The sequence below is a fragment of the Coenobita brevimanus genome, chromosome 82, assembly GCF_032717465.1.
Source record: "Coenobita brevimanus isolate Jiangsu-jjx chromosome 82, ASM3271746v2, whole genome shotgun sequence".
NCBI classification, from domain to species: Eukaryota; Metazoa; Arthropoda; class Malacostraca; order Decapoda; family Coenobitidae; genus Coenobita; species Coenobita brevimanus.
In genome coordinates this window covers 18,921,370-18,940,302 of record NC_137035.1, presented here as the reverse complement: position 1 = coordinate 18,940,302, position 18,933 = coordinate 18,921,370, and the positions used below count along the sequence as shown (strand labels likewise).

The following is an 18,933-nucleotide window of genomic DNA, read 5'->3' as shown; positions in this document are numbered from 1 at the left end:
TCTTTTTACCACCCAATCGCTCTCTCTCTCTCTCTCTACGACTATTCCATCTAAACACACTCGCTCAACTCTTTTATCAATGAACTTTTTACACCACAACCTTCATGAATCTCTAGGTTCCTTATCCCACCTCATCGATGGAAATCATATACATGTCCTTATCTCATTTAGTCCAAGGATGTCTTCGGTTCATTTCTTCCTGTTATTCCCCGATTCAGATTAATGGACCATCTAACCCTGGATGAGCTAATGAAGGCTATACTTTAACACCTTCATTTCCATAGCAGATTATATGACGAACAACATCATTTTGGTGCATTGAGAATTAAAAAGTGTCCTCGGCTGAAGGGGTTAACAGTCCCACCTTCCACTGTTTTCATATTTGATCAGAATATCAGACTGATACCCTGTTCCTTCCTGTCTGCTCGGCGTCGTGTTATGCACGTTTCAACAGGCGCTGGAATTATAAATGTAGTGTATGAAAGTTACCATCACTTGCGAGCTCCTCTAGTTCGGAAAGAGTTTGTATTCTCCCCATGCCACAAAGACGGGCATAGACCTGTGCAGTTTTAAAGGGCCCTCATTCAGTCGGACCCTTGACACAGGAAACCAATGATCTGCAGGTCGCACACCAAAGACTGGGGATAATGCACGCAACTGTTCACGTACCGTATCGTGCTCACAATTAACAGAGCTGGTTCGGTCATCAAAAGCACCTGTCTTAAATGCTGGAAGTTATAGTCAAATGGATGAACACTGATGGTTATCCTTGGTTTTGGTTTGTGCTTGAGCTATAATTATTTTCTAAGGTGGAGGGGTTTAGCTAGTCTGTGGAGTCAATGGAGATAATGGCTCATTTGAGCGGATATGCACTGGATGAATCACACCGCCCCATGTGCATGTCGTGTTGCCACCTGCCGGACACTCATGAAGGCTGTGTGTTCCAGCTGGCTGCACACCATAACCCTCAGGTACTGTTAGTTCTACTGCCCTTCCAGAAAAGGACTTCGTCTTTCATGTGATACCGTGTACCATAACCCTTCTTGTATGCGGAAAGTCAGTATAAAGTATAAAGTGACTGTACCATACAACAAAAGATCTGTTTCAAAAGCTTGACGCAAGGGGGCGCCCGGGATTGAACCGGGGACCTCTCGATCTGCAGTCGAATGCTCTACCACTGAGCTACACCCCCACACTCTCACGACTACGAAAATTGTAGTTGTATTAAAAGCAGTCTGTCATACTACACTGGACACATTCAAACACAGTGCAGTGATACCCAACTCTGTCAAAACCAACTTCCTCACTTACAAGACTGCAAACCTCTACGTTACATATAGAAAATAGTGTATTATCAGCTGCAAATTCTTCATGTAATACCCACTGGCATGAGCTGTAGTTTACGTGAACAAAACGAACATCCGACGAGGATGGGATTCGAACCCACGCAGGGAGACCCTATTGGATTAGCAGTCCAACGCCTTAACCACTCGGCCACCTCGTCCTCTGACATCATGCACAAGAATTTATTGATCAAATGCTTCAGCCAGGTATATCATATGTGGACAGGTGCTGAGAGCTAAGAATGGAGCCCACATGCTTCAGTCCTCATTAAACAAATCAATTCATTCCACAGACTTAAACATCTGGGTCAGCGTCTATTACTGCAAAATCAACTACGACCGTGACAGGACTCGAACCTGCAATCTTCGGATCCGAAGTCCGACGCCTTATCCATTAGGCCACACGGCCCTGATGACGGGAATAACGAACACACGTAAGTTTAAATTTACAAGACCACACCTCTCTTGAAGTGCAGTATTATCGAGTTTGAAAGTATTAGTACAAACACGTATAATTTGTGTCCATTATCTACCCTCTCAGGTCGAGGACGAAATTTACATTCGTTCCTGCTGCCGCCAGATTAATTACTTCAGTGCTGGAAGAGAATTTCGAAATGGATGGGTTGGATACAGCAAACTATAGCTTACACTGCCCCTTGCACTACCGTATCTGTTCGCTCTCGTGAACTGAAAATCGTCTGACTTCAGCAAGAATAAAACAAAAAAACGTACCAGGACTGAAAGGGCTAAGCCTGTATCAAATTAGTGATTTCCTCCGTCGCAAGACGCCGGTCTTATGTTATTTACGGCTACACAACAATATACGCACGGTAGCTAATACTGTGCGCTTAAGACTCCAAGCAAACACTTCCAATCCTTTTTCATCTTACACATCATTACAGTGCACATTATGGCAATCAGAAAAACACAGAATATCAGCAGGTTATTAGTCCCAGTACCTGCAAACACAGTAGTAAAATACACCCAAGAACTCTACCGAAATATGCAGAGCCGATGCATGGGTGATGGTACATCAGTGGAATGGGCTTAGCTTCTCACCTGTGAAAGGTGAACAACAGTCCTCCCCGCCGCCCGTTTCCTTCCCAACACATCACGAACTAGAAAGCACTCAGAGACCACATACCTCCGCCACTGCCATTAAAAAGGATCCGGATCCGCCCATAAATTTAATCAACTCTTTCTTGGCCTATGGCCCACCCTTCCATAAAGTGTCATTAAAATTCACTGAGAACTTTCGGAGATATTGTGCAGGATACTCCAGATCTGGAACCGGATCCGCCACCAAATTTAATCACTTCTTCCTAGGCCTATGGCCCACCCTTCCACAAAATTTCATTGAAATTTATAGAAAACTTTTGGAGATATCGTCTGGACAAACAGACATGGGCGTTCGGAGGGGGGGGGGGCAGTTGCCCCCCTTGGAATTCCAAAGTGCTTCAGTTCTTGTTCAAGGATGACTGAGTGATTTGCGTAGATTCATGCATTCAGTCACTATGCATTTGATGTAAGTCATGTAACTCATGTAAGTATATGCCTATTTGGAGTGTGGGTATTTTGATATATTATAACCACACATACATGTATAATTTCTTTTATTTTGCCCCCCCTTACAAAAAATCCTGCGGACGCCCTGGACACAGCTGAATACATATCTTCCAACTTCGTTGGCAGAGGTATTTACGGACAATGCATCTCAAGCTGCTTCTACTCATGTAGCATTGGACATTCAATACGAACATTTACAGGGATACAACTTCGATTTACAGGGATATAACTTCAACCCCTCATCCAAGAATCAGAAAAAATTAACTTGTGAAAGACGTATACAATATGTGAAAGACGTATACAATATATCTTGGTAATTGGGCTACCTCTGGCCGGGCAACTTTACTGATCCTACTGCAAGAGCCCTGCCAATTGACTTTCTAGGTTCAAAGTAGTACGTTATTCAGTGCAATGGTTCCAGGGCAATAAATTTTATTCGATACTCAGCGAACAGACTGTATATATCTATTTTTAAGACTGTACATCTATTTTTAAAGGAGTGGTGAGAAGGGCAAGGGGCAAATTGGACCGTATCATTTAAAGAGATCACAAAGGTGTAGACAATCCCGTTTTGTAATAGTAACTGCTGAAGCATGTGATGAAGACAGAACATGTGTGACCTTCCTGTATCTTGGCTGACTACACTGTACCGTGGCATGCAGGGAGATCACATCAAACACTCAGCTACGGGTGTTCCATAAAATGCCGTCTGAAATGAGGGGATCGCATACAGCTTCCCGCCCTCAATTATACAGTCGATGAAACCATGAAGAACAATATGATGTGCTATTATCAAAGGCTCTAGTGTATGAATAAAATATTGCGACAAATGAGCCCGGGTTATAAGCTACCAAGATACATGGGATCTTATACATAAAAGATCTTAGTTCCTACGGTAAACAAGTCCCACAGAGGCTATATTCCACTTTGAAGAAAAAAAACGACGAATCACTTACTATATTGTGCTAGTGCAACAAAATCAATTATATGGAGAACAGTTCAACAGGTTTGTAAACTCATTACAAATGATTTCATATATACCGGTAAGTTTATTACAACCAGTAAACCTATCTATTAAAGGAGATATAAATGATGTAAACCTTCAAAAACAGAAAATTTCGAAAAGACGGGCATCAATCTCCTATATGGCCCTACAATAATTTAAAATATGAGAAAATTCCAACGCATGGATTCTGAGATACAGCGTAGAAGGGACAAATGGCCGTACGGACACGACCCACGATAACCTAAGATTCCACTTCATGAGAAACGAAGTGGCATAACAAATATCCTGCAAGTTCAATATTTTAATAGACCAATTTCTTGTCATATTTTTCACATTATTCACTTTAAACTATCTGCAACGATACAAAGGTATAAACAATCTTTAACGCAACTTAATTTCAAGAACATTCATGAATATGGGTTATGGTATCTATAAGGTGTGATGAGAGCGGGAAGGGATGGAGGCAGGATACCTTGGAGATCAACAGGTGCGTAAAGCTGCATGCCAAAACGATGTCCAGTTACTTACATACGGCATCTACAAACTATTTAAACCCTTCAGTACAATGACGTGGCCTAGCTTTTAGTATAGTCTTCCTACCACCAGATGCATTTATTCACCTTGCAAAAGACCTCGAGTAGGGACGGGTTAATGAGTGCTTTCCTCCAGCTCGAAAAGTCTCTCCAAAGCCAAATCAAATGTCTGACGGTAGCAATAAGAGTACAATGTGTCATCTAATTCAAGGTTTAAAGTGTAAGGCTGGTGGTGCTGGGAGTGACAGCTAAAGCCGTGAAAATCGATAGGCTTTAAGGGCATGCAGCATTGGTGAAATTGCTCGACAAAACATGTCCTCGTTTGAGATGCGGTATGCGTTTGCTGCAATGTAATGATGTGCATGTGTCTAAGGAGGGAGGGGAAAGGGGCAGGAGGCTGGAAGAAAAAGGAGAAAGATACATACTCTTGAAACTCAGTAGACATGGCGTTGTATATAGTACAACACATAACACAATCAAAGGTGGCTGACTTCAAGGAGACAATATCACAGTAGTGGGGTGACCCAATACCTTGGAAATCTAATGGCTTGGCCTTTATCAAAAGTCTATTGTATGTGGAAAATAGCAAAACCAACGGTGGCTACTGAGCAACTGTGACCACAAGGTTATATCAGTCCGACATAACTTGGTGAAGACGCCCATTCATAAATACTTCCCTCAGCTACCTTCCTATTCCAACCAACAGGAGGATGGTTGGCTGCAGGATAAGGACAACTTCAGCCTGCATTTCACTGGGTTTGCCTTCCGATAAGCCAGGGTTGCATCTATTATTACTATACTATCGGTGTGACGAAATACCAAATCGGCGGCGGTTATTTGGCGAATCGGCACAGTATCGGGACTTTTAATTGAAAAATATTATAATTTTTATCACCGTATAGGTTCATACGCACCCGGAATCCGGTAAAAAATATATATATGCTTAATATAACCATTAACAAAATCGTTTCAGAGATAAAACGTCTAGAGGTTGCAGATATTTCCCCTTCAGATCGTCAGCATTGCCTTGGCAGATGTCTGTTTTGCATAAATATTGATTTTAACTACAAATAAATGTATCTGCAATGTAAATCAGTATTTATACAAAACAGGTTTGTCAAGGTGAGTTATCGAGCGGTAGAAGAAACACTTCCGCTAACTTTAGCAAATTTGTGCTCTCAATCCTGATTATTTTAATAACAGGTAAATGAAACAAAATTTACACCTGATAATTCCGATAATTAGGTGTGTATGTGCCTAGCCTTTATGATGATAAAAATTATAATATTTTCCAATTAAAAGCGCCGATTCGGTGCAGATTCGGTAAATGACCTCCGATTCGGTACCGGTAGTTCGTCGCACCACTATATTATTACTACTGACCACGACTTCCCTCCAGCCAGGGGTAGATGTACAGTCGCCAAACTTTCCACCTGGGCCACCCAACCGCGAGAGGTGGGTAATGGGTGCTGGCAACAGTGTATCTGTTTGTTCGTGTGTACATGCTCGACAAAAGTTCGGATCATCAACTCTTTTCGTCCGTAGTGAACCTCCGTTGGAGTCAGAGTTCATTCCATAGATGGCTGGGTACGGAGTTGGGTGGGGAAAAAAATGTCTCAGGAGTAAGGCGGCTCTCCCATCGGCTCAGCCAGTTGCATGAATCTGGTCGCACAGAAAACTGTATGCCACAGATCATGCTGACCTAGGACAAATAAATATCTATCTATCTATTGCCAGATGCCTCAAGCCCTTTCGGGGTGGCCACAAACAAATCGCCTCCACGTCGCCCTGTCCCCCGCCATTTCACTGCCCTGCTCCCAACTCACACCCCCCTCCCTCATATACCTCTCCACCCCATCCCACTATCTCATCCTCGGCTCCCCTCCACCTCACTCACATACTCTCTTCGTCAGTCTTTCACCCTCCATCCTCTCCACATGGCCAAACCACCTCAGTGTATTCCTCCTAACGCTTCCTATCACATCCACATCCACACAACAACCCTCCTTTATAATATGACTACATTAATTTTATAATACGGTAATATATATGATGATATAAATATATACTATTGTATATAATACAACAATATATATTATACTCTTCTTATCTGGCCTTGGTCCGTGCAACCAGTGGCACACAACAATTCCATGCGACCGGTTTCCTGCACCTGGTCTAGCCGGTGGAAGAGCTACTTAAGGGGTGAGCCATGATCTAAGTAGGGGGGTCAGCCAGACAGCACGCTGGGTGAGCCTGCGTGACGTCACATCAGCCCTGTGGCGAGCGCGTTCAGTTTGTCCCATTCCGTGCATGAATGAATGAATGGGGACACCATGATCTAGACACCACAGCATCAAGCCCTGGGGGAGAGAGAGAGAGAGAGAGAGAGAGAGAGAGAGAGAGAGAATGAATATTATATACACCAATAATGATGGTTGTATTTTTTCATACAAATAAATGATGGAAATTACATTGATCTCTTCATTTATCCCTCTAAGAGCCATCATAAACGTTGCTCGCGTTTTATAGATAGATAGATAGATAGATAGATAGACAGATAGATAGATAGATTGATTGATAGATAGATAGATAGATGAGTGAGAATGTGATCGAATGTGTATTTGTGTGTGGAGGATTTTGTTATTTTGTTATTTTCTTTTTCTTAGTTGTATCGCTAACCCACCTTGGTGGGAAGGTGCAATTAAATAAAAAAAAAAAATAGATAGATAAATAGGAGACGCATGAATTAAGTCCTGCTGTGGAATGTAACAGGCGGACGATAATGTGATTTATTGACGTATTGAGTATTGTTATGGTAAATGGTTATAAAGACATAAAATATACTATAGGAGAGATGAAGCTATGAATGAAACACTGTGGTCGAATCTCAGATAGCGCGTCCAGGCCGACACCAGCCAGCCAGCCTTGAGAGCAAGGATTGGTAAGGCAGTGGGGTGCGTGTGACGTCATGCAGGCGGGGATTCCCCGCTGTCTGGCTGACCTCCCCTACTTAGATCATGGGGTGAGCTTGGCATAGTGATGGCCAGGGCAGCACCGGACGGGGAGGGGGGGGGGGACGGTTACGTTATTCATGCCGTCAGTGATAATAATTGCCGAACTAGTTTTTGAGATCCATTAGCATTCTACTAAATATTTGCATTCTTAACAATACTAAACATTTTATTTTCTATGTTGTTTTTACACTGTTACCATAACATGTTAATACACTATCTACTGGAATTGCTTCAAGCCTCTCTCTCTCTCTCTCTCTCTCACTCTCTCCTTATATCAGTAATTCCATTTCATATGGTGATCGCTTGATACCATTATCGGTATAGGTTGAAGGGGAATGCATTTACCTAACATCTACATCCAGCTACAAGTAAGATTACCTGCCATAATCACATCATGAATGACACTGGCCAATAAACTTTAGAATGATGTTCAGACACTGTTAACGGTTGCTTATTTCCTCTTTGATAGTACTTCAGGTATGTGTTTATATGTGTTCTATGGTGGACCACGGAGAGGTAGGAGGTTAAAATACTGTCACCTCAACAGGCAAAAAGTTTATGCATACCGTTGTCGAATGTGGCTATTACATCAGCTATGATAATGACTTACCGTATCATATTTCATATGACTATGGTCATTACAGCACACCTTTGTAGTCCGATGATCTAACGAATGGCTGAGTAACACATTACAGGGAAAACTGATTGTGAGCGGTGCCGCTTTTGTGTAAGGTCACACATTTACACGCTCATCGATTATTCACTGAACAACATTATCTCACATAACTGCAAGATGAAGACACCACAGCTACATCAGAGTATGCAAAAGCTTCCAGTCATTTTAAGCACAATTGCTATTGGTTCATGAATTGTTGGGAGATATATATCACCATTGTCTGTGATATTACTTATGTGATTGGTAAATGCAACATAACGAATATGAAATTATCATTACAAGGTGGAACACTGATTTTTTATATTTTTTATCTATTACTATTATTATTATTATTATTATTATTATTATTATTATTTTATTTTTTTAAATCCCAAGAACAGGCGCTTCAGCGCCTGTCACCGAGGCCCGGGGTGCGAGAATTTGTTTATGTTGGTTGCTGACTGGCTGCTACTAATACAGTACCTAGGTCATAAGATAAGGGCCTGGTTTTTAATAGGAAAAACCCATCTCTTCTGACGGGGTGGAACCACGTCACACGGATCGGCTGGCGGAAGCGTTAACTATCACGTCACCCACAATACTGTTTCACATACTTAATATGTATGAACTATCAAAACAATTGCCGTGTTTGCACTGCAAGCACAGTGATCGACGTAATGATTAAGTGATGAGCCATGGGTTTATCATGAAAAAGAATACGTTTATAAATTTGTAATATATGTAAAGATGTGATCTTTTAGATTATTTTACTTATTGTTTTCAACACTTGCATTATCCAATACTTTCAAGAAGTTCCTTTGAAATTCTGTCGGCTAAAAATTTACTACTGAATATTGGGATGAACTCTGGCTGAGGTTCGCTACGGAAGACGAGAGTTGATGATCCGAACTTTCTTCGAGCATGTACACACGAACAAACATATACACTGTTGCCAGCTCCCGTTACCCACCTCTGGCAGCTGGGTGGCCCAGGTGGAAAGTTTGACGACTGTACGAGCAGAGAGAGCAAAAGCTATGGTTCACAACTGTACAGTAAAGGCAGGTGCTTCAGAGGAACGCCTTACATGGTGGTGCCGATAAGACCGATGGCTTCACTGCCTGATCATACAAACGTCACTCTATTCCCTTCCGATCCACACAAGGAGGATCGCTGACTGCGGGAAAAGGGTAACTGCAGCCTGCAGTCCATTAGTTTCATACTCCAAAGAGTCTGGGGTTGTAATTATTACTAGTGCTACAAGGTGGGCGGTGACTAGGAAGAGGAAGGTGAACATAGAAGCACAGACACCGTTGCTGAACAGAACTGTTATAGTCACAATAACGCATGGGAGTGAAACTGACTTTGTTGGAAAGACGCAAGTCAAGAGTGAGAGCGGTGGAAATGAGTTATCTGACAGAAGTGTGTGACGTTTATTTGGAGAGAGACAAATGAGGAAGTCTGGGGAGTGCTGTGGTCTTGAAGTGGATGGCATTAGGAGTACGCTACGATGGTTTGGCATTGTAAAGAAATGAAGAGTGAGACACTGCCTTCAAGAAAGCGTACCGGTATGTGAATCAGGTGAAAGGAGGGGTGGGGCGCTGAGGAAATGGTGAACATGAGTGATGTGGGATGGAGAAAAGGCTACCTGACAGCAGAGGACAAGGCAACATGGAGGCAATCTTTTTGTGGCTACCCCTTCAGGAATGAAGGCGTCTGGATATAATGACACAGATACTTACGTTATAACATACTGTGCTGTGTGTGTGTGTGTGTGTGTGTGTGTGTGTGTGTGTGTGTGTGTGTGTGTGTGTGTGTGTGTGTGTGTGTGTGTGTGTGTGTGTGTGTGTGTGTGTGTGTGTGTGTGTGTGTGTGTGTGCGTGCGTGTGTGTGTGTGTGTGTGTTACAGATGACAGGATCTTTCACGGCTGATCGCTATGTGCTGCTGCCTCAAGAGTCCTTCCTTCCCTTTACCCTCAAATGCATCAAAAATGCAGTTTTGTGTATTCATGTAAAAAACCTGAAATATAAAATTTTTAATAATTTAAACTGATATTTTTTACCGTTCAAAAATCCGGTCGTAGGCAGAAAGTCTACGCCACTCTGCTCAACCTCATCTTGAAGGCAGTGTGTCAGGTAGGTTGGTGTGGGCTGGGTGTGAAATGTCCGGAAAGTAGATGGATGTGAGTGAAACTGCCAGGGAAGTGGATGGGTGTGAGTGAGATGGCCAGGGAAGTGGATGGGTGAGAGTGAGATGGCCTGGTAAGTGGATGGGTGAGAGTGAGATGGCCTGGTAAGTGGATGGGTCAGGGTGAGATGGCCTGGTACGTGGATGGGTCAGGGTGAAATGGCCTGGTACGTGGATGGGTTTGAGATGGCCTGGTAAGTGGATGGGTGTGAGTGAGATGCCTCTTAAGTGGATGAGTGTGAGTGAGGTTACATTTCAGGCACAGCATCGCTATGGTCTCTGAGAAGTCTGAGCACATTTGATCTAAATAGTGATGCCAAATGTGTAGCTGTTGTAATCGGCCACTTGCGAGTTGTGGACTACAAGAAAATTCAAAATATCGACACCGAGAATTTATACAGTATTGGTAGAAATCGCTTTTAATACAGATAAATATCAAATGAAAATAGTTTTGACAATATCAATTACTTGCTGAACAATGTTATGCTTCGATTTTGCCGTAAATAAGGAAAATGCTAAGCAATTTCTCAATCAATGTGAAGAGATGGACGGTCTTCCTGTCTTCGACACTGCCCTCGCCTTATTAACGGCTAAATCGAAGCAATGCATTGTTCAGCAAGTGCCTAATATAAGGTCAAAGCTATTTTCACACGATCTTTTTCTATTTTAAACGCGATTTACGATAGTACTACAAAAATTATGTGTCAATATTTCCAACTTCCTTACAGCCTAAAACTCGCAAGTGGCCAACTGAGTCAGTTCTAGGTGGTCTATGTATCTATGTATGCCAACAAAATATCTCATGAATGTTCGATGCCACCTGGATCAAAACTGGCACATACTGTACGTTGTATGTGCATCGGGGAAGAACTGACTTATTTTGGTGCAGACTGACTGAAAGGTCCAAGTTAGGGTTCAGGGGGTGACATTATCTCATGAATGACTGATCCGATCTGAATCAAACTTCGCAAATATATTGTGTAGGTACGTGGGTAGAATGGATGCTGATGGGCTGACTTTGGTGTTGATTGATCAGAAGTCAAGTTCAAGTTTGGGCAGCACTTCTGATCTAGTAACACTGAAGATTCAGCTGCTGTGGCTGAATCGGTTCCTATGTAAGTATATTTATAAAATATCTCATGAATGCCAGATCCGGTCAGGATCAGAACTGGCAAATACACTGTATATGAGTCTGGGAAGAAGTTACTGACTTTGGTGTATAAAAGTCAAGGTCAAATTCAGGCAGGGCATTATCTCATGAGTATCTTATCCAATTGGCATTATCCCATGTGTATCTCATCCAACTGGCAGTACGGTATCTCAAAGAGTATCTTATTCAGTTGGCATTACCTCATGAGTACCTTATGCAATTCACATAAAACCTGACACACAGACTACATGGCGTGTGGGGATGGGAAGAAGTGGTTCTCGGCCTACGTCGGTGTACATCAGAGGTCTAGGTCAAGGGATAAGGCCAAGGTTCGGGCGTAGCGTCACTAGCTGTGGTCTCTAAACACTCTTCACGTAGTCACTTTTGGTGATATTTGATTATTTTATGGCAACAGGAAAATGGTCAGGGTGATGACAATGATGATGCTCTCAAAATTCCCCGCACGACCGGTAGACCTAACACGGACAGCTCTGCCTTGGGGGTTAAAGGTAATAAAGATGTACTGCCCAGACCCGGGATCGAACCGGGGACCTTTAGATCTTCAGTCTAACGCTCTCCCAACTGAGCTATCTAGGCATGAAAACAAGACGTATTAAATGACAAAATAATTATGCTATAGCCAATAATAAGTGTCTGACCAAATATGATGGAAACAAACAATTCTATGAAAACCATAAGACATCATTTAATTAAAAAAACACAAAGGATAATTACTCTATAAGAAGGCAGCGTGCCTTATATGCTGCCACAGATATCTTGAACCAAGATGCAGTATGAAAGGAAATTTTCATCTATTTACTGCCTGAAGCCTCAATCCCGTAAGGTGTAACCATAAAGAAATAGCCTCCAAGTCGCCCTGTCCAACGTCATTTTACTGCCCTGCTACCAGCTCACACACCCTTCTCATATACCCCTCCACCTCATCCCTTCATCTAATCCTTGGCCTCCCACTCGATCCCTCTTGCCCACTTCCACATCACACGCATACACTCGTCTCCTCGTCAGTCTCTCGCTCTCCATCCTCTCCACATGGCCAAACCACCTCAATGTAATTCTCCTAAAGCTTTCTATTGCAGCCACATCCACACCACAACGCTCTTTCACTTCATTTGTCAGTCTGTCTTTCCACGTAACTTCACATGCTTCTCTAAAATAACTCATTTTCACTGCTCTAACTCTTGATTTGTTTCCTTCCAACAAGGTCCAAGTTTCACTTCCATACGTTAGGGTTGGTATCACAATACTGTCATGCAGCGACTTTTTTTTTACTTCCATGCTCACTTCCCTGTTCCTTATCGCTGCTTTCAAAGAACCAGCAACCTTTCTATCCTGTTGTACCTTTTCAAACACTTCACCCTCGAAACTTCCATCCTTACTCATCACACTACCCAAGTACTTAAAAGCACTCACATTTTCCATTTCCTCCTCATGCAGCCGCACTGTTCAGTACATTCAGTAGCTTCATTTCTCTCGAAGACCATAACCATAACTTTACTCTTCCTTACATTCACCTTTAGATTCCGTTTCTTACACTCTCTCCCACTCATTCAGCATGCCTTGCAGCTCCTCATCGTCTTCACTTAACAATACACTGTCATCTGCAAACAACAGTGCAGGGAGCTTCCAAACACTGCCCTCTCTTATCAGGGTCGCTCTAACATACAATGCCCTATCTTGTACCTCTAACCCCATCCATACACAGAAAGGAAAGTTTAATTTGTGAACAGAAATCAGTGTTCGGTATGTCTGCCTGGTAATAAATCATTTTCAAACGTAGGCTGTCTGCCTGGTAATAAATCATTTTCAAACGTACAGTAGGCTGTCTGCCTGGTAATAAATCATTTTCAAACGTACAGTAGGCTGGCTGCCTGGTAATAAATCATTTTCAAACGTAGGCTTAAATACATGTCAAAACAGATGACTAGTATTCGCTCCTTCCCCCTAATACATGTCTTTTCTAAACGTGGGTCTTTCATCTGAACACTTCATGGCACTGCAATAAGCTCATTAATGTTGGCTGAGCAATTTATAAATTTTTGATCCTTTGCCAGGCAAATGTGAGGGGGTGTAGCTCAGTGGTAGAGCATTCGACTGCAGATCGAGAGGTCCCCGGTTCAATCCCGGGCGCCCCCTATTTTGCAGACTCCATTGGACTTTAAATGATCGTCGAATTAATATAAAACAGACTCTTGCGATGGCCGGGAATCGAACCCGGGTCAACTGCTTGGAAGGCAGCTATGCTCACCACTATACCACCATCGCACACTCTATAGTGCAATTTCATGCGATTAAAATCAGCGCGGTTCGGTACGTGGGCGCGCCCGGTCTCGCACAAAAATTTGTGCACGCGCGGGCCCACCCATCCACACACATGTGCATGCACAATCACCTACAAACACACATGCGCACGCACATGCGGGCAATATATATACAGAGAGAAAGAGAGAGTACAAAGGACAGACACACACCACAAAGCCAGTCAGGAGACAGGACGTATGTGCTGGGCATTCCCCAGGTCCTGTCCTCCCCACTTACTATTTTTTAATCAGCCCATACCCCGCTGACCGGGCTAATGTATGACCCGGCCTGCACTATATGTGCAGGAAATCTTCGAACGAACGAACGAACAAAGGCCAGCAGACATCAATGATCCTTTTCAATGATTCTTTCGGGAACAAAATGTTCATCATCCCACCCAAACTACATAAACGAGAGCAACAGTCAAGATCTTTCATTTCGAGGTGCCTTGAAACTGGCTATTACGTTTAAAAAAGTGGAGGTCATAGGCAGAGGCAAATACAGACTCAAAAAGGCAGTTCCAGAGTCAACCAACTGCAAACGGATCTTGAATTTGGCACGCTTTTGTATTGTTTTTGTTTTCTTCTTGGAAGGAAAGGTTTGCGAGCTCCTGGCCTTTGGTCCCTTCTTCCTTGATATATGAAGGGCCAAGAGTATTAGTTAACTTGCATTACTGTAGAGCTGGGGGTGCGACGAAATACCGAACCGGCGGACACTTACCGAATATAGGTTCATACCTAGAAAAAGGGTGAGTGCGTTGGCAAATGGGTGCTGCTCGCCCGCCGTAAGTAGGGAGGGATACAAGCAAACAGACCAGAAGAGCAGTAACTAGTGAAATAATGACAGTAGTGGGAAAAAGTGATGCAACAAAGCGGCAACGACATACTGAGGAAAATAACAGTACCGGTATGTAAGGGAGGAGCTGATGAGACAAACAAGCCTTTGCCTCAACCCTGCTTTGAAAAGCCGTCTGTACTAACCCCCCCTCCCCCACACACACCACACACACACTGATAGCAGTATTCCATTAAGGGGTGCATAAGGCTCCTGTAATAAGTTAACACCTGCACTTGCGTAAAGAAACTGCAGACCAAGTCTATTTTGCACATTCAAACACTAACAAGCGGATTCTGCATGGGAATGAATGTGATTTTCCATGCCTGACAACGAGAGAAAAGTACCCCAGGAATATAGAGGTGATAAAGGCTAAAATGCATAATACTGAATACTTGTGCAAGATTCTGGCGGACTAAAAGATGGAATAAACAAACCCAAACTCACATGAATAACTCACTTGAGAACATATCGGTATTACGAGACTTGGACCGGTACATCACCATCTTAACTTTCTTCTTATCTATTAACTCTCTGAGTCCGGCGCTTTTTTTTTTTTTTTTTAACTTATTCAGGATACTTTAAGATTATTTTATTCGACTCAGGAAAGGCTTTTCGTACTGAAGTGGTTAATACAGGCTGTATCGAACCTCACAAGTTTGAAAGCCTGTTATAAAGTAAAATAGTGTGGAGAAAACTGGAAAAAAAAGTTCTTGGATTAAAAGGGAAAAGCATACGACTATGTACAGCTCAGAAAACAATGAAAAATATGAAAGAGGGAGGACTATCAACAACACGGCCAGTGAAGTGGGCGACTAATTCCCAGAGGCTTAAAAATAACTTATACAAAAAATGATAATTATAGTGAAGCCATACCTGACACAACATGTGGCCCGTTGGTCTAGGGGTATGATTCCTGCTTTGGGTGCAGGAGGTCCCGGGTTCAAATCCCGGACGGGCCCTGTCTCCTTTTAATCTATTCACTCCGATGACGTCTTTTCCCTGCTATTCTTGCCATCTCCAGACGATTTCATTCAGCTGGTGACGTTTTTCGACCTGGAGGGATTACATGTATCCTTCATTAACTCTTTCACTATATACAGACATGTGTGCTGTGAGCTAAGCACTATCAGCTTTAAGATAGAAGACCAACAGAAAACGTTACCGGATTCAGGAGGATATGCTCTCTTATTTCAACAGCGCCGGTCTCTCTCTCTCTCTCTGAATCCGGTAACGTATTTATACTGCTTGTTCTTGCCACCTCCGTACGATACTCTTAAACCAATGAGACTTTTCGAACTGGAGGGATTAGATATAGCCCTCATGAACTACTCCACTACTGATGATTCTTTCCTAGATGAATAATACCCTTCTGTGGCTGCAAGAATCAAATGAACTGCACGTCGCTGGATTGAAGGCATTAATAGTCCTTTCAAAACACGTCACTGGATTGAAGGCATTAATAGTCCTTTCAAAACACGTCGCTGGATTGAAGGCATTAATAGTCCTTTCAAAGTACGTCACTGGATTGAAGGCATTACTATTCTTTTCGCCTTATGACTTCCCTCTTACAGTGTCCTCCAGTCCTGTCCCCGGTCCTTATTATATAGTAAATTGTGGAACCTCACGATGAATTTTCAAATTTTATTCTCCTTGCTGCCACACCCCTTTATTTAGTTTAGGAGAGACCTTTATTAGTGAAGGAGTTACCAAAGGATATATATAGCTAATCCCCCAGGGTCGATAAATCTCTCCTTAATTATAATATTATCCTCTCTGTACAGCAAGACAAAATCAGTGAAGACATTCCCTTCAATCCCATAGTGTATGCTTAAGTTACATTCCTGCTACCATACTCCCTTCACTTTACCTTGGCCAAACACTGCCATCCCTCCATCTTGAATGCTGAGTTATAACAACAGATTAGCCCTAGAATTGGAATGCCAGTCAAGAAGTGATATGAGAAGTACAGAGCCGCTGCACTATTTATTTTTATTCTTTGTGCCACTGAGCTATGTGAAACATGCGACATGAAGATGAAAATTTAGGTCAAGTGACTGAACTACAGCTCTTCATTGCATTATTCAGCCTGAGAAAGACCTTAGTATTAAAGAGCCCTAATCCCTCCAGATCGAAAAAAAAAAAAAAAATGAAAAAATGAAAACGTCTGTACCTACACGGCAACCACAGAAAATAAAAAGGTCCTCAGGCTGAAGGAGTTACCGATCCGAATGTCCTGAAACCACACCGATTACGTCACATGTTTATCAAAATTTACTCAGAACATCTTATTCCAGGAGCTCCTCACCACTTCACTACGATGACCAAACGATTTTATTCAACACAGGAGAAATGGTTTGAGTAGTAGATGTTACATAGTCTTCAATAACCTCTTTACAACTAGAGGTCTTTCTTAACTTGTATAAAACTGTGTAGTTGAAGCCAAAGAAAAGTGGAAGTACGACATCGAAATGAAGAGATTGTTTATGTGCCATCGAAGGGAAGAGGTTGTTGATAATGTTTCTTAACCCCAGTCTGGCTGGCCAAGCACACCCGTTTATCGTAGGTAAGCAACCGTTCCTATGGGGTCGTCCCATAGGTTCGCTACACCGCCGATGTGTCTTAGTGTGGTATGTGCTGTGCTGTTCTCTATTAGGTGTTATGTTGTATGCGCCTGTTCTACAAGCAGGGCACGTGTCAACTACGACTCCACTCAATCCGTAACGTAGCAGTGATGGGGTAAATATCATATACGAGTACCTGAAACAACTTCCGGTATATCATTTTCAATCACGTAGTCGTATTCCAAGTGGCTCTGAAGATTTCACAGCACGTCTTCACTGGCGACATATTCTGCCACATCACATTCGAAGAATGTTAAGGTGTAGAGTGCAAAATACCCGTGAATCGTTTAGGAGGATGTGTTTGATGGGTGCGACATATCCCTGAACTTGTCTTTACTTTCTTCACGCCCATGCTGATTACAGACAAAAATCAATGTGGTTGCCGTGACCAGGATTCGAACCTGGGTTATTGCGGCCACAACGCAATGTACTAACCACTATACGATCACGGCTATTGTACCACGATACTTTTCACCTGACACAATTATTACACATCTCTCAGTAACAAATACCCAACGACTGATGGTTCAAAGCAACTACCGGTATTTAGACCCTTGAATGCAAAATGTTTCCGCGACTGATATAAATCATTTGCTGTTAAAAGAAATTAAATTCCCAATGCCCCAGCAGGTACAAAATAAAAGTTAATGCATGGACACTGGAGGGGAGTGGGAGGAGGAGGAGGATAAGTTAATAGGATGAACTGGAATGGTGGTGCTGGTGGTGGGTGGAGGGGCAGGTGGTATCACACCCTGTTTACTGTAAATGAGTCTTGCACGAGGCATGATGCTAGTGGAATGCGAGGGGGGGGGGGGGAGGTAGGCAACGGTGGATTTTTAGAGACGTGATGCATGAAATATGGTACTGAAAGAGGGAGGGGGGGGGATGGATGAGGGAGGCTTGGAAAGTGGTGGGTGGTGGGGTTTGACAGGGTGGGGTGAGTACACCCTGCTTAGACAAGTATGATATTAACGGAGTGGGACGAAGGGGGCAAGGGTGAGATGGCTGTTGGTACACTCTGTTCAGAAGGGTGCTTCATGAGGTAGGGTGCTGGTGGAGTGGGAGGGGAAACTCACGTGTGGGATGGAGGGCTGATGGTGGGGCAAGAAAGCGTGGGATGATTTTACCCTGCTCAGCTAGGCGTTCCACGAGGTATTAGTGGAATGGGACGGAAGGGGGGCAAGATAGGGGTGGGCAGGACCACGGCCTACTCAGACAGGTCAGGGATAATGGTGGGGCCGGGTAGACAGTACACCCTGTGAAGATGGCGTTAGGGGCAGAATGGTATGGACAAGGTGAAGGTTTAACCCCATCTGCCGAGGATGTATTTTCTATTTCATTCTTACTCTCTAGACGATTCTATTCAACACAGGACAAGCTTTTTCCAACTTCAGGTTTTATATACGAGGCTCTCCTAAGATAAACAATATCGTCTGGTTGCAGGAAGGACACAGATTTAGGGGGGGGAAAAAAAAAAAACTAGCTACCCAGAGAGAGAGAGAGAGAGAGAAAGGAGCTGGGAAGGGGTCATCGGAATGAACAGGATCTTGGAAATCAACAATCACACACCACCTTCACATACCTATTTGGCGTCTTCACTATTTTCGAGACAAGAATGTTTGAAAAAGCAAAAACTTCGCAACATCCAATTCCATTTTACCCCTTCAAGGTGTTGTCTGGGGCTGGGTCACCTTAATCTAGTTC

The 18,933-nt window shown here is 43.0% G+C and overlaps 8 non-coding genes across 8 annotated transcripts; 2 read left to right on the top strand and 6 right to left on the bottom strand.

The window, feature by feature from the left end:
- Nucleotides 1–1,120: 1,120 nt before the first annotated feature.
- TRNAC-GCA (transfer RNA cysteine (anticodon GCA)) lies at nucleotides 1,121–1,192 on the bottom strand. Its single transcript has one exon. It is a non-coding gene; the product is annotated as a tRNA-Cys (tRNA).
- Nucleotides 1,193–1,422: 230 nt separating this feature from the next.
- TRNAS-GCU (transfer RNA serine (anticodon GCU)) lies at nucleotides 1,423–1,504 on the bottom strand. The gene has a single exon. It is a non-coding gene; the product is annotated as a tRNA-Ser (tRNA).
- Nucleotides 1,505–1,679: 175 nt separating this feature from the next.
- Nucleotides 1,680–1,752, bottom strand: TRNAR-UCG (transfer RNA arginine (anticodon UCG)). The gene has a single exon. It is a non-coding gene; the product is annotated as a tRNA-Arg (tRNA).
- Nucleotides 1,753–11,976: 10,224 nt separating this feature from the next.
- On the bottom strand, nucleotides 11,977–12,049 carry TRNAF-GAA (transfer RNA phenylalanine (anticodon GAA)). The gene has a single exon. It is a non-coding gene; the product is annotated as a tRNA-Phe (tRNA).
- A 1,485-nt stretch (nucleotides 12,050–13,534) lies between these two features.
- On the top strand, nucleotides 13,535–13,606 carry TRNAC-GCA (transfer RNA cysteine (anticodon GCA)). Its single transcript has one exon. It is a non-coding gene; the product is annotated as a tRNA-Cys (tRNA).
- Nucleotides 13,607–13,663: 57 nt separating this feature from the next.
- TRNAG-UCC (transfer RNA glycine (anticodon UCC)) lies at nucleotides 13,664–13,735 on the bottom strand. Its single transcript has one exon. It is a non-coding gene; the product is annotated as a tRNA-Gly (tRNA).
- Nucleotides 13,736–15,495: 1,760 nt separating this feature from the next.
- Nucleotides 15,496–15,567, top strand: TRNAP-UGG (transfer RNA proline (anticodon UGG)). The gene has a single exon. It is a non-coding gene; the product is annotated as a tRNA-Pro (tRNA).
- A 2,042-nt stretch (nucleotides 15,568–17,609) lies between these two features.
- TRNAH-GUG (transfer RNA histidin (anticodon GUG)) lies at nucleotides 17,610–17,681 on the bottom strand. The gene has a single exon. It is a non-coding gene; the product is annotated as a tRNA-His (tRNA).
- Between the last annotated feature and the right edge of the window lie 1,252 nt (nucleotides 17,682–18,933).